The following is a 16,001-nucleotide window of genomic DNA, read 5'->3' on the forward strand; positions in this document are numbered from 1 at the left end:
AATGGTTTGTCTTGAATGCCAACATAGATTGTGAGATGACTATGATGTAGTATGATAGGTGGTATTCTCCTTTGAATGTTTCAAGTGGCTTGACTTGGCGCATATTCATGCATGTAGTTGAAACAAAATCAACATAGCCTCTATGATGTTTGTGTTCATGGTGATTTATATCATGTTCATGCTTGCACTCTATGTTAGTCAAACTCATTGCATCTTGATGACCGTTGTCGCTCTCTAGTTTGTCACTTCCCAGTCTTTTGCTAGCCTTCACTTGTACTAAGCGGAATACTGCTTGTGCATTCACTTCCATAAACCCAAAAGTTTTTCCATGAGAGTCCACCATATCTACCTATTTCCGGTATTTACCTGCCGTTCCAAGTAAATTTGCATGTGCCATTCTCTAAACCTTCAAGAAATAATCTGTTTTGCATGCCCGAACCGCTCATGTGGTGACAGGGGGCTCTTGGTATCTTCCATGCTAGGCGTGTTATTCCTGACATGTGGTTATTCATTGCCATTCACGAGAAAGGGGCCGGTAATTGGAATGCCCAGTTCCACGCTTAAATCGAAAACATAACTGTAAAACAAGACTCCCCCTGATTGATGCTAGTATGGACGGTACCCGAGGATTCGGCTAGCCGTGGAGTGTGATTGATTGGTGGTGGGGGAGTTAAAACTTTACTTTTCTGTTTGGGAACCGCCTATAGCATGAGTAGCATGGAAGATATTGAGAACTCTTGGTCATTGCATTGACAATGAAAGCATGCCACCCAAAATTATTATCTCTATTTTCAAAGCTTGAGCTCTGGCACCTCTGCAAATCAATGCTTCCCTCTGCGAAGGGCCTGTCTAATTATTTTCCTGTTGAGTCATCCTCCTCTTCTTATAAGCACCAATTAGAGAGCACCTCTATCATTTTTATGCTTTGCTTTTAATTGATATTGAGTATGACTATGACTGGATCTTCGTTGCTATGAATTACAATGTTTAGTCAGCCCTTGATCTTTGAAAGTGCTCTGCGTTTATGTTTTGCGGTCTCAGAAAGAGCTAGCGAGATACCACCTATTCATATTGCTTCATGCTTGTTTTGATTGAATTGTTGGTATCTGAAACTCATTATTATTTGCTCGCTAGCTGATTATGCCATTGATATTAGTTTACCGTGAGACCTTTGTGTCACTTGCTTATGTGGTTAACTTGTGATCTTGCTAAAATTCTGGTTATGAGTTAGACATAGTTGCAACAACAAGATCAAAAGAGTTTGTCAAAGTTTTTCTTTCTCTCTCAGTTTGTCAACTGAGTTGCTTGAGGACGAGCAAGGTTTTAAGCTTGGGGGAGTTTGATACGTCTCCATCGTATCTACTTTTCCAAACTCTTTTGCCCTTGTTTTGGACTCTAATTTGCATGGTTTGAATGGAACTAAGCCGGACCGACGTTGTTTTCAGCAGAATTGCCATGGTGTTGTTTTTGTGCAGAAATGGAAGTTCTCGGAACGTCCTGAAAATTTACGGAGAATTTTTCTGGAAAATATGAAAGATACCTGCGCAAAGATCCACCAGAGAGGGTGGGCCAGTGGGCCACAAGCCCTGTTGCCGCGGCAACCCCCTTGGCCGCGGCAACCAAGCTTGTGGGGCCCACGTGGCTCTGACGCCCCCAAACTCAGCTCTATAAATTCACTTTCACCCAAAAAAATCAGAAGAGAAGATTTCGTCGCGTTTGCGATACGGAGGCGCCGCCACATCCTGTTCTTCATTTGGAGGACAAATCTGGAGTCCGTTTTGGGCTCCGGAGAGGGGAAATCGTCGCCATCGTCATCAACAACCTTCTTCCCTCTCCAATTCCATGAAGCTCTTCATCGTTCATGAGTAATCTATTCGTAGGCTTGCTGGGCGGTGATGAGTAGGATGAGATCTATCATGTAATCGAGTTAGTTTTGACGGGGATTGATCCCTAGTATGCAGTATGTTCTGAGATTGATGTTGCTACTACTTTCCCATGCTTAATGCTTGTCACTAGGGCCCTAGTGCCATGATTTCAGATCTGAAATTATTATGTCATCACCAATATATGTGTGTTTTAGATCCAATCTTGCAAGTTGTAGTTACCTACTATGTGTTATGACCCAGGAACCCCAGAGTGACAATAACCGGAACCACTCCCGGTGATGATCATAGTTTGAGGAGTTCATGTGTTCACCAAGTGCTAATGCGTTGTTTCGGTTCTTTATTAAAAGGAGAACCTTAATATCCTGCAGTATCCTTTTGGACTCCGCTGCCACGGGAGGGATGGACAATAGATGTCATGCAAGTTCTTTTCCCTAAGCACGTATGACTACACACGGAATGCATGCCTACATCACATTGACGAACGGGAGCTAGCCACATATCTCTCCGTGTTATAACTGTTGCATGGTGAATATCATCCAAGCAAATCACCGACCCATTGCCTACGAGTGTGTCCCACTGCTGCTGTTACTTGTTTTGCTCTCCTGCTGTTACTTGTTTTGCTCTGCTGCTGTTACTATTGTTGCTGCTACTGTTACTTGCTTTGCTGCTACTTGCCACTGCTGTCACTTGCTATTGCTGTTCCTTGCCACTGCTGTTACTCGTTACACTGCTGCTACCTGCTACAATTCTGGTTCGCTCGGCGTTGACGGGAAAAGACAATTTCTGTCAACGGGCAACTTCTGGCGCCATTGATACGACAGTTAGGAATAGTCTCCCGTCAAGAGATCGTTTCTGACACCGTTGTTATCATATTACTTTGCTGCTGCTACTTTGCTTGCAGATACTAATCTTTCAGATGTGGTTGAATCTGATACATTCAGCTGCTAATACTTGAGAGTATCCTCTCACCTCTTGTGTGGCGAATCAACCACTACTAGGAAAAGGGCTATAGATGATATAGATACTAATGGCGCACCACACAAGCAGTGCGCCACTACTATATAGTAGTGGTGCACCATGTGAGGTGTGCCATTAGTGTGATGGACACTAATGGCGCACCACACACTCGGTGCGCCACTACTATATATTTTTTTTATTTTTTTTGCAAAACTACTAATGGCGCACCAGCAGCTCGTGCGCCATTAGTAACCAGGGTTACTAATGGCGCATCTGTTAGTAGTGTGCCACTACTATAATATTTTTTGGGGTTTTTTTTGGAAACTACTAATGGCGCACCACAGCTAGTGCGCCATTAGTAACTAGTGTTACTAATGGCGCATCTGTTGGTGGTGCGCCACTACTATTTTTTTTGCAGAACTACTAATGGCGCACCAGAGGAGGTGCGCCATTAGTAACCAGGGTTACTAATGGCGCATATGTAGGTGGTGCACCATTAGTAACCTGGGACCAGCTAGATATTTTGGACACCCACCTACCACACTCACTTTCCCCAATTTCATTCTCTCCACCTCCTCCTCCAAGCTTGTCTCGGGTGCCTCCTCCTCCTCACCTCATTTGCATCATAGTGTCCCAATAGTGTCCCCCCGCACCCTCCCCCGCTCCACCGCCGCCGAGGACCCACCGCACCCTCCCCCGCTCCACCGCCGCCGACAATCCCCCGCACCCTCCCCGACCAGCTCCACCGCAACCGACGACCGCCCGCACCCTTCCCCGCTCCACCGCCGCCGCCGACCCCCCGCACCCTCCCCCGCTCCACCGCCGTCGACGACCCCCCACACCCTCCCCGGCCAGCTCCACCGCCCCGACGACCCCCCGCAGCCTCCCCCGCTCCACCGCCATCGACGACCCCCCGCACCCTCCCCCGCTCCACCGCCGCCACCAACGCCCCGCACCCTCCCCCGCTCCACCTCCGCCGCTGACCCCCCGCACCCTCCCCCGCTCAACCGCCGCCGCCGACGACCCCCCGCACCCTCCCCCGCTCCACCGCTGCCGCCGACCCCCCGCACCCTCCCGTGTCTCCTCGCTCGGTTCCCCCGAACGGAATCGACCGAGCACACCACCCACCCCTCCCTCCCACCCGAGCGCCATTGCTATCCAAAAAAAATTACTAATGGTGCACCTCTTTGGGATGCACCATTGCTATATAATTTTTTTACTAATGACGCACTCCATGAGGATGCGCCACTGCTATCAAAAAAACATTCTAATGGCGCACCGCTCGGGGTGCGCCATTCCTAACCCCTATGCCCTCGCCTCTCCTGTGCCCTTGCCCTCGTCCACGGAGACGCCGCCCACCCCCTCCCCCACCCTCGTCCACGGAGACGCCGCCCACGGAGACGCCGCCGCCACCGCCGCCCTCCCCCTCCCACACCCTCGTCCACGGAGACGCCGCCCACCCCCTCCCCCACCCTCGCCTATCCTGTGCCCTCGCCCTCGTCCACGGAGACGCCGCTCCTCCTCGTCGCCGCCTGCGCCGCCGCCTCCGCGCTCGATGCCTTCCCCGTCCCCTCCGTTGAGGCCCAAGCCCACGTACGTATGCCGTCAGCCCCTCCCCTCTCCTGGCCTCTCTCTAGAGCGGTCTTCTGTAGTTGAGCCCTCTGAACCGCGAGCGCTCGCCTGAATATGTCACGCGATTCGCGGAGGTGGTGTCGCCAGTAGTAACTCCGGAATTTCGCGATCCTGTGAGGAGCCCAGTAGTAGGGTTCGGGGCTCGACGTCGCCGGTGGGGGTGAGCTTTTGGGGATCTGGACGGTTCTCTGTCCGTGAATTCTTGGCTGTTGTGATAAATCGATTCCACAAACAGATCAATGGGAACGACAAGGTTTGTGCTTTTACGCCGCCCTATTTCAAAACGAGCGGAGGGAGTACTTCTATTGTAGAACCACTAACAAATTTCTGAAAACAAATTTGATAGGTGACCTTGACCTTCAGTCTATCTGCAAATTTGGAATCACTTTTCACGTCGAACACAAAACAGGTGATATTTTCATTCTAGTAGGATGTGCAATGCTAAACTATTCTCTAAATGTGTAGATGCCCAGTAATCGGTCGATCGCACCACCCACCCTCTCCCTCCCCCCCGAGCGCCATTGCTATCGAAAAAAAAAATTACTAATGGCGCACCTCTCTGGGGTGCGCCATTGCTATCCAAAAAAATAGATTACTAATGGCGTACCTCTCTGGGATGCGCCATTGCTATATAAAAAAGATTACTAATGGCGCACTGCATGGAGCTGCGCCATTGCTATAAAAAAATCTAATGGCACATCGCTTGGGGTGCGCCATTGCTAACCCGCACTGCTCTCTGCCTCTGCCCTTGCCTCTCCTCTCCCAAATCCAACCGAGATCCCGCCTCGCTCGTCCACGCCCCGGAGAGATCTCGCTCGTCCTACCCTTCTTGTGCTTTCGGACGTGGATCAGTTTGATACTATGCTTGACATGGAAAAAGATGAGTTGGCTTCTGAGATAGAAGAGGAAGAAGTAAGACGGTACCGACTCTGAGAATCAAGCTAATTTTGTTATGTTCTCACTGCTCACAATCTTTCCCATATATTGTGGATTCACTTGCCAATACAGGAAGGCGAGATAGAGTATGTTGAAGGTGATAATATCGAGATGGGTGACATGGATGATATGGAAGATTTTGAAGGCTTTGGTGATGAAGATGGTAAACATTTCCCTTGTTTCTACTGATTTTAATTTTGCATGTTATAGAGTGCTCTGATTTGCGAAGATACTTCTCATTTTTCGGTGTTCACTAGATAATGTAAAGAAACATTACATTTTCTGAATTATGGGCCTTGAAATTCCATTCTGACTTGTTTAATTAAGTATGCGGTGTAGAAATATTTATTTGGACAAAATGGTTATTTCGCATAGTAGTGCCAACTGCAAATCTGACCTCCATACAAAATACAAAATGATTGCAGTAGTGGCCTAGGGGGGATCATACACCATGTCCCCTATAAACATTGATAAAATTGAACACACCTTACTGTCTTGTCAGTTGTCACGTACGATTTGATGTCCAACACATAAAGTAGTAGTGGCCTGGGGGGATCAGTAATTATGTTTTTCTCTTTATGAAAGCTCTTTGGATGATTTCTTTATTGTAGAGGTTCTCCCAAAATATGCATTTGTTTCACAATGTTAGTTTTTCTTTCAAAGTGATTTCATCGTGCCATACACTAATTTGAACCAGCACAAATTCCTGCCGGAGCATAATTTGTTCCTCACATTTCCGCAACAGGTGGAAGAAGACGAGGACAGGGGTAGCAGGCAAAGGACGCGAATGTGATTCTCCAGGCACGGCTTCAGTAACATGCTTGGTGTCGATGATGTTGTACTTTAGATAATTTTGCCTGTCTTTCTCGTGATGACCGCAGTTCTCTTCTATGTGATGGTAGTTTAGATGATTGATATCGACTTGTAATGTGAAGACAAACTCGCTACTAGCGGTCTCGAGACTTGTAATGTTCTAACTTTGTTCGGTATTTTAAATTCAGAGACTAATATGATGAATTGTATTCGGAGACTAATCTTCTATTGTATTCGATAAATCTGTTGTTTATATGTTGTCCTATCTATATTCTGTGCCATAATATATTTTGTAATTTGTGCAAATATCAGAAAAAATAAAATAAATACCTAATATTCATACTAGTGGCGCATCACTCAGCACACTAGTAGCGCATCACTCAGCACACTAGTGCGCCATTAGTAAGCCAGAGCATATGGGTAAATATGGCCCTGGGAGGCATACTAATGGCGCACCATAAGCTATACTAATGGCGCACCAGGATCTATACTAATGGCGCACCAGGATCTATACTAATGGCGCACCGGGATCTATAATAATGGTGCACCGGGATCTATACTAATGGCGCACCGTGAGTAATACTAATGGCGCACTGCCTGGTGCGCCATTAGTATACCAAATACTAATGGCGCACTTGTGGTGCGCCATTAGTAAAAAAATCTAATGGCGTGATGCTAGTGGTGCACCTATAGTGCGCCATTAGTAGCCAAAATAGGTGGGCCATTAGCAAGCCTTTTCCTAGTAGTGAACAAATTTGGGTCGAATACTCTACCCTCGAAAACAGCTCTGAACCGACGCGCTGGTGGGCCATCAAAAACATTCTTCTAGTTTCGTTGCCGGGGAGTGCTAGTAGTATTCTTCTGGCGCCGTTGCAGGGGAAGGTCTGTTGTCACAGAGTCAAGGTTCAACCGATAAGATCTTTGGAGAATATGTAGGATCCAATATGGGCATCCAGGTCCCGCTATTGGATATTGACCGAGGAGTCCCTCGGGGCATGTCTACATAGTTCTCGAACCCGCAAGGTCTGCACACTTAAGGTTCGATGATGTTTTAGTATAGTTGAGTTATATGTGTGGTTACCTAATGTTGTTCGGAGTCCTGGACGTCACGAGGGTTTTCGGAATGGTCCGGAAACGAAGGTTGATATATAGGATGGTTTCATTTGGTCACCGGAAAGTTTCGGGCAATTCCGATAGTGTACCGGGAGTGACGAATGGGTTCCGGGAGTTCACCGGGACGGGGCCGACCTACCCGGGAGTGAGCCCAAGGCACTAGGCTGGCGCCACAAGTCCCTAGTGGGCTGGTGGAGTCAGCCCAAGGGGCCCATGGTGCCAAAAAAATAAATACCAAAAGAAAATAAAAGGAAAAAGGAAAAAGGGGACGTGAGAAGGAAGGGGAGGACTCCTCCTTCCCCAAACCGACTCCTCCTCCTAGCGCCAGCGCAACCCTTGAGGGCTTCGCCCTCAAGGCAAGCCCTTCCCTATCCCTCCTATATATAGTGGTGTTTTAGGGATGATTTGAGACAAATTTTGCCACATGCATCTCAACCCTAGACCACAGAGTTCTACCTCTAGATCGGATTTCTGCGGAGCTCGGACGGAGCCCTGCAGGAGTAGATCATCACCACCACCAGAGCGCCGTCACACTGTCGGAGAACTGATCTACTTCTCCGTCTTGCTTGCTGGATCAAGAAGGCCGACATCATCATTGAGCTGTACGTGTGCTGAACGCGGAGGTGTCGTCCGTTCGACACTAGATCAGAATGGATCGTGGGACGGATCGCGGGACGGTTCGTGGGACGGTTCGAGGGACGTGATGACGTTCCACTACATCAACCGCATTTCTTAATGGTTCCTGTTGTGCAATCTACAAGGGTACGTAGATCCAAATCTCCTCTCGTAGATGGACATCACCATGATAGGTCTTCGTGTGCGTAGGTAAATTTTTGTTTCCCATGCAACGTTCCCCAACAGTGGCATCATGAGCTAGGTTCATGCGTAGATGTTATCTCGAGTAGAACACAAATGGTTTTGTGGACGGTGATGTTCGATTTGGTGCCCTCCTTAGTCTTTTCTCGATTCGACGGTATTGTTGGATTGAAGCGGCCCGGACCGACATTACTCATACGCTTACGAGAGACTGGTTTCATCGACTAACATGCAACCTCGTTGCATAAAGATGACTGGCGGGTGTCGTTTTTTCAACTTTAGTTGAATTGGTTTTGACCGAGGTGGTCCTTGGAGAGGTTAAATAGCAATTTGCGCATCTCCATTGTGGTTATTGCGTAAGTAAGATGCGATCATAGTAGATATCCATAGCAGCCACGTAAAACATGCAACAACAAATTAGAGGACGTCTAACTTGGCTTTGCACGGTATGCTTGTGATATGATATGGCCAAACGACGTGATGTGATATATTGGATGTATGAGATGATCATGTTGTAATAGTTAATATCGACTTGCACGACGATGCTACGGCAACCGGCAGGATCCATAGGGTTGTCCTTAAACTAACGTTTTTGTTTGGAGATGTGTTTACTATATTGCTAGGACGTAGCTTTAGTAGTAATAGCATAAGTAGCACAACAACCTCGATGGCGACACGTTGATGGAGATCATGATGATGGAGATCATGGTGTGTTGCCGGTGACAAGAAGATCGTGCCAGTGCTTTGGTGATGGAGATCAAGAAGCACAAGATGATGGTCATATCATGTCACTTATGAATTGCATATGATGTTAATCCTTTTATGCGCCATATTTTTCTTAGAACGACGGTAGCATTATAAGGTGATCTCTCACTAATATTTCAAGACAAAATTGTGTTCTCCCCGACTGTGCACCGTTGCTACAGTTCGTCGTTTCGAGACACCACGTGATGATCGGGTGTGATAGACTCAACTTTCACATACAACGGGTGCAAAACAGTTGCATACGCGGAACACTCGGGTTAAGCTTGACGAGCCTAGCATGTGCAGACATGGCCTCGGCACACATGAGACCGAAAGGTCGATCATGAATCGTATAGTTGATATGATTAGCATAGAGATGCTTACCAGTGAAACTATTCTCAACTCACGTGATGATCGGACTTGAGTTAGTAAATTTGGATCATGTACCACTCAAATGACTAGAGATATGTACTTTTTGAGTGGGAGTTTAGCAAGTAATTTGATTAGTTAAACTCTAATTATCTTGAACATAGTCTAAGTCCACTTTGAAATATTTGTGTTGTAGATCAATGGCTTACGCGACATTCACCCTGAATTTTAATACGTTCCTAGAGAAAGCTAAGTTGAAAGATGATGGACGCAACTTTGTAGACTGGGCTCGTAATCTTAAGTTGCTCCTGCAAGCTGGGAAGAAGGATTATGTCCTTATTGCTGTGCTAGGAGATGAACCACCCGCTACGGCTAACCAAGATGTTAAGAACGCTTGGTTAACACGTAAGGAGGACTACTCAGTAGTTCAATGTGCAGTCTTGTATGGCTTAGAGCCGGGACTTCAACGTCGCTTTGAGCGTCATGGAGCATTTGAGATGTTCCGGGAGTTGAAGTTTATCTTTCAGAAGAATGCCCGGATCGAGAGGTATGAGACCTCCGATAAATTCTATGCTTGCAAGATGGAGGAGAATTCGTGTGTCAGTGAACATGTGCTCAAAATGTCTGGGTACTCAAACCGTCTAGCTGAGCTGGGGATTGAACTTCCGCAAGAGGCTATCACTGACAGAATTCTTCAATCACTGCCACCAACCTACAAGAGCTTTGTGTTGAACTATAACATGCAAGGGATGAACAAGTCACCCGGCGAGTTATTCGCGATGCTGAAAGTCGCAGAGTCAGAACTCCGTAAAGAACATCAAGTGTTGATGGTGAATAAGACCACTAGTTTCAAGAGAAATGGCAAAGGCAAGAAGGGTAACTCCAAGAAGAGCGGCAAACCTATTGCCAATCCGACAAAGAAGCCCAAGGATGGACCTAAGCCTGAAACAGAGTGTTATTATTGCAAGGGACTGGGTCACTGGAAGCGCAACTTCCCCAAGTATTTGGCTGATAAGATGGCGGCCAAGGAAAAATTAGGTATATTCGATATACATGTTATTGAAGTGTACTTAACCAGCTCTCGTAGTAGTGCCTGGGTATTCGATACCGGTTTAGTTGCTCATATTTGCAACTCGAAAAAGGAACTGCGGAATAAGCGAAGGCTCGCAAAGGATGAAGTGACGATGCACGTGGGAAATAGTTCCAAGGTTGATGCAATCACCGTCGGCACAGTTTCACTTCAGTTACCATCAAGATTAGTTATGAACTTAAATAATTGTTATTTAGTGCCTGCTTAAGCATGAACATTATATCTGGATCTTGTTTATTGCGAGACGGTTACTCGTTTAAGTCAGAGAATAATGGTTGTTCTATTTCTATGAGTAATATCTTTTATGGTCATGCACCCAATGTGAGAGGATTGTTCATATTGAATCTTGATAGCGATGATACAGATATACATAACATTGAGACCAAAAGAGTTAGAGTTAACAATGATAGCCCCATGTTTTTGTGGCACTGCCGCTTAGGTCATATTGGTATAAAGCGCATGAAGAAACTCCATTCCGATGGACTTTTGGAGTCACTTGACATTGATTCACTTGACACGTGCGAACCATGCCTCATGGGCAAGATGACTAAGAATCCGTTCACCGGAACAATGGAGCGTGAAAGTGACTTGTCGAAAATCATACATACCGATGTATGCGGTCCGATGAGTGTGGAGGCGCGCGACGGATGTCGTTATTTTCACACCATCACTAACGATTTGAGTAGATATAGTTATGTCTACTTGATGAAGCACAAGTCTGAAACATTTGAGAAGTTCAAGCAATTTCAAAGTGAAGTTGAAAATCATCATAACAAGAAGATCAAGTTCCTACGGTCTGATCGTGGGGGTGAATATCTGAGTTTCGAGTTTGGTGCTCACTTAAGACAATGTGGAATTGTTTCACAGTTGACACCGCCTGGAACACCACAGCGTAATGGTGTATCCGAACGTTGTAATCTTACATTATTAGAGATGGTGCGATCTATGATGTCTCTTACCGATTTGGCGTTATCATTTTGGGGTTATGCGTTAGAGACAGCTGCATTCACTTTAAATAGGGCACCATCAAAATCCGTTGAGACGACACCATATGAACTATGTATGGCAAAAGACCAAAATTGTCGTTTCTTAAAGTTTGGGGATGTGATGCTTATGTCAAAAAGCTTCAGCCTGAAAAGCTGGAACCCAAAGCGGAAAAAGTGTGTCTTCATAGGTTACCCAAAAGAGACAGTTGGGTATACCTTCTATCTCAAGTCCGAGGGCAAAGTGTTTGTTGCTAAAAACGGAGCTTTTCTTGAGAAGGAGTTTCTCTTGAAAGAATTGAGTGGGAGGAACATAGAACTTGATAAGGTTGTGGAACCTCTAATCCCTCTAGATGGTGGCGCAGGGCAAGGAGAAATCCCTGTCGTTGTGAAGCTGGTTGAGGATGAAGTTAACGATGATGATCATGAAACTTCGGATCAAGTTCCTATCGGACCTCACAGGTCGACAAGATCACGTACTGCTCCTGAGTGGTATGGTAATCCTCTCTTATCAATTATGTTGTTAGACAACAATGAACCTGCGAATTATGAAGAAGCAATGGTGGGCCCGGATTCCAACAAATGGCTGGAGGCCATGAAGTCCGAGATAGGATCCATGTCCAGGAACAAAGTGTGGACTTTGGAGGTACTACCTGAAGGCCACAAGGCTATTCAGGACAAATAGATCTTTAAGAAGAAGACAAATGCAGACAGTAATGTGACCGTTTATAAAGCCCGACTCTTGGCAAAGTGTTTTTCACAAGTTCAAGGAGTTGACTATGATGAGACGTTCTCACCAGTAGCGATGCTTAAATCCATCTGACTCATGTTAGCAATAGCTGCATTTTTCGATTTTGAAATCTGGCAGATGGATGTCAAAACGGTGATCCTTAACGGTTTTCTTAAGGAAGAGTTGTATATGATGCAACCTGAAGGTTTTGTCGATCTAAAGAATGCTAACAAAGTGTGCAAGCTCCAGCGATCCATTTATGGACTGGTGCAAGCATCTCGGAGTTGGAATAATTTCTTTGATGAGGTGATCAAAGCATTTGGGTTTATACAAGTGGTTGGAGAATCTTGTATTTACAAGAAAGTGAGTGGGAGCTCTGTGGCATTTCTAATATTATATGTGGATGACATATTGCTGATTGGAAACAACATGGAGTTTTTGGAGAGCATAAAGGATTACTTGAATAAAAGTTTCTCTATGAAGGACCTAGGAGAAGCTGCTTACATTCTAGGCATTAAGATCTATAGGGATAGATCGAGACGCCTGATAGGACTTTCACAAAGCACATACCTTGATAAAGTTTTGAAGAAGTTCAAAATGGATCAGTCCATGAAAGGGTTCTTGCCAGTATTACAAGGTATAAAATTGAGTAAGACTCAGTGCCCAGCAACTGCGGAAGATAGATAACTAATGAGTTTCGTCCCCTACGCTTCAGCGGTAGGTACTATCATGTATGCAATGTTGTGCACTAGACCAGACGTCAGCTTGGCCATAAGTATGGCAGGCAGGTTTCAAAGTAATCCAGGAGTGGATCACTGGACGGCGGTCAAAAATATTCTAAAGTACCTGAAAAGGACAAAGGAAATGTTTCTCGTTTATGGAGGTGACAAAGAGCTCGTCGTAAAAGGTTACGTCGATGCAAGTTTTGACACCGATCCGGATGACTGTAAGTCACAAACCGGATACGTATTTATTCTTAATGGGGATGCGTTAAGCTGGTTTAGTTCCAAGCAAAGCGTCGTAGCAGATTCTACATGTGAAGCGGAGTACATGGCTGCCTCGGAGGCAACAAAGGAGGGTGTCTGGATGAAACAGTTCATGACTGATCTTGGAGTTGTGCCGAGCGCACTAAATCTAATAACTCTGTTATGTGACAATAGTGGTGCCATTGCCTTAGCAAAGGAACCAAGGTTTCACAAGAAGACCAGACACATCAAACGACGCTTCAACCTCATCCACGACTACGTCGAGTGAGAGGACGTGAATTTCTGCAAAGTGCACACAGATCTGAATGTAGCAGACCCTCTGACTAAACTTCTTCCACGGGCAAAACATGATCAACACCAGAACTGTATGGGTGTTTGATTTATTAGAATGTAAATCGCATCGACATGAGGACTAGACTATTGACTCTAGTGCAAGTGGGAGACTGTTGGAAATATGCCCTAGAGGCAATGGTAAATAGTTATTATTATATTTCCTGTTTGAAGATAATCGTTTATTATCCATGCTATAATTGTATTGAATGAAAACATAGATACATGTGTGGATACATAGACAAAACAATGTCCCTAGCTAGCCTCTAATTGGCTAGCCAATTTATCAAGGATAGTCAATGTTTTCTGACTATGTGCAAAGTGTTGTTGCTTGATAACTGGATCACATCATTATGACAATCATGTGATCGACTACACCCAAACTATAAACGTAGCATATTGATCGTGTCATTTTATTGCTATTGTTTTCTGCATGTCAAGTATTTGTTGCTATGACCATGAGATCATATAACTCACTAGCACCGGAGGAATACCTTGTGTGCATCAAACATCACAACGTAACTGGGTGACTATAAAGGTGTTCTACAGGTATCTCCGAAGGTGTCCATTGAGTTAGTATGGATCAAGACTGGGATTTGTCACTCCGTGTGACGGAGAGGTATCTCGGGGCCCACTCGATAATACAACATCAGACACAAGCCCTGCAAGCAATGTAACTTAGTGTAAGTCACGGGATCTTGTATTACAGAATAGGTAAAGAGACTTGCTGGTAATGAGATTGAAATAGGTATACGGATACCGATGATCGAATCTCGGGCAAGTAACATACCGAAGGACAAAGGGAATGACATACAGGATTACATGAATCCTTGACACTGAGGTTCAACCGATAAGATCTTCGGAGAATATGTAGGATCCAATATGGGCATCCAGGTCCCGCTATTGGATATTGAATGGGTAGTGCCTCGGGGCATGTCTACATAGTTCTTGAACCCGCAGGGTCTGCACACTTAAGGTTCGATGATGTTTTAGTATAGTTGAGTTATATGTGTGATTACCAAATGTTGTTCGGAGTCCCGGATGAGATCACGGGCGTCACGAGGGTTTCCGGAATGGTCCGGAAACGAAGATTGATATATAGTATGGTTTCATTTGGTCACTGGAAAGTTTCACGCAATTCGGGCACTCTACCGGGAGTGACGAATGGGTTCCGGGAATTCACTGGAGGGGCCCACCCACCCGAGAGTGAGCCCAAGGCACTAGGGTGGCACCACAAGTCCCTAGTGGGCTGGTGGAGTCAACCCAAGGGGCCCATGGCGCCACATAAATAAATACCTAAAGAAAATAAAAGGAAAAAAAGGAAAAAGGAGAGGTGGGAAGGAAGGTGAGGACTCCTCCTTCCCCAAACCAAATTGGAGGAGGAGTCCTCCTCCTCCTAGCGTCGGTGCACCCCTTGAGGGCTTGGCCCTCAAGGCAAGCCCCTCCCCCTCCCTCCTATATATAGTGGTGTTTTAGGGCTGATTTGAGACAACTTTTGCCACGTGCATCTCAACCCTAGACCACATAGTTCTACCTCTAGATCGGATTTCTGTGGAGCTCGGCCGGAGCCCTGCAGGAGTACATCATCACCACCACCATAGCCCCGTCACGCTGTTGGATAACTGATCTACTTCTCTATCTTGCTTGCTGGATCAAGAAGGCCGAGTAGTACGTGTGCTGAATGCGGAGGTACCGTCCGTTCGGCACTAGATCGGAACATATCGTGGGACGGATCGCGGGACGGTTCATGGGACGGTTCAAGGGACGTGAAGACGTTCCACTACATCAACCGCGTTTCTTAACGCTTCCCGCTGTGCGATCTACAAGGGTACGTAGATCCAAATCTCCTCTCGTATATGGACATCACCATGATAGGTCTTCGTGTGCATAGGAAATTTTTTGTTTCCCATGCAACGTTCCCCAATAGTACGTGTGTGGGATGAGAACGAACAGGAGGAATTTGACATACATGCGTTGCTGTTTGTAACCATCAACGATTGGCCTTCTCTCAGTAACCTTTCAGGATAGACAAACAAGGGATACAACGCATGCACACACTGTTTAGATGACACCAACAATATATATTTGGACAAATGCAGGAAGAATATGTACACGGGGCATCGTCGATTTCTTCCAACCAACCATGAGTGTCGAAAGAAAGGAAAGCATTTCAAAGGTGAGGCAGATCACCGAAAGAAGCCCGCCCTCCGTACTGTTGATCACATACTTGATATGGTCAATGATTTACAAGTAATCTTTGGAATGGGTCCTGGCGGACTATCTGTTCCGAATGACGCTGCGGAACACGCACCCATGTGGAAGAAGAAATCTATATTTTGGTACCTACCCTATTGGAAAGATCTAGAGGTCCGCTCTGGAATCGACGTGATGCACGTGACGAAGAATCTTTGCGTGAACCTGCTAGGCTTCTTGGGAGTGTATGGGAAGACAAAAGATACACCGGAGGCACGGGAGGAACATCAACGTGTGCATGAAAGAGACGACATGCATCCAGAGCAGTATGAAGGTCGTGCCAGCTACGCTCTTACCAAAGAAGAGAAGGAAATCTTCTTTGAATGCCTGCTCAGTATGAAGGTCCTGTATGGATTCTCGTCG

The 16,001-nt window shown here is 46.0% G+C and overlaps 1 long non-coding RNA gene across 1 annotated transcript; it reads left to right on the forward strand.

The window, feature by feature from the left end:
* The first annotated feature begins 5,343 nt into the window (after positions 1–5,343).
* On the forward strand, positions 5,344–6,296 carry LOC123411042. The gene is made up of 3 exons (XR_006613160.1): positions 5,344–5,387; positions 5,484–5,574; positions 6,157–6,296. It is a non-coding gene; the product is annotated as an uncharacterized LOC123411042 (long non-coding RNA).
* Positions 6,297–16,001: the final 9,705 nt, after the last annotated feature.

The sequence above is a fragment of the Hordeum vulgare genome, chromosome 7H, assembly GCF_904849725.1.
Source record: "Hordeum vulgare subsp. vulgare chromosome 7H, MorexV3_pseudomolecules_assembly, whole genome shotgun sequence".
Taxonomy (NCBI): Eukaryota; Viridiplantae; Streptophyta; class Magnoliopsida; order Poales; family Poaceae; genus Hordeum; species Hordeum vulgare.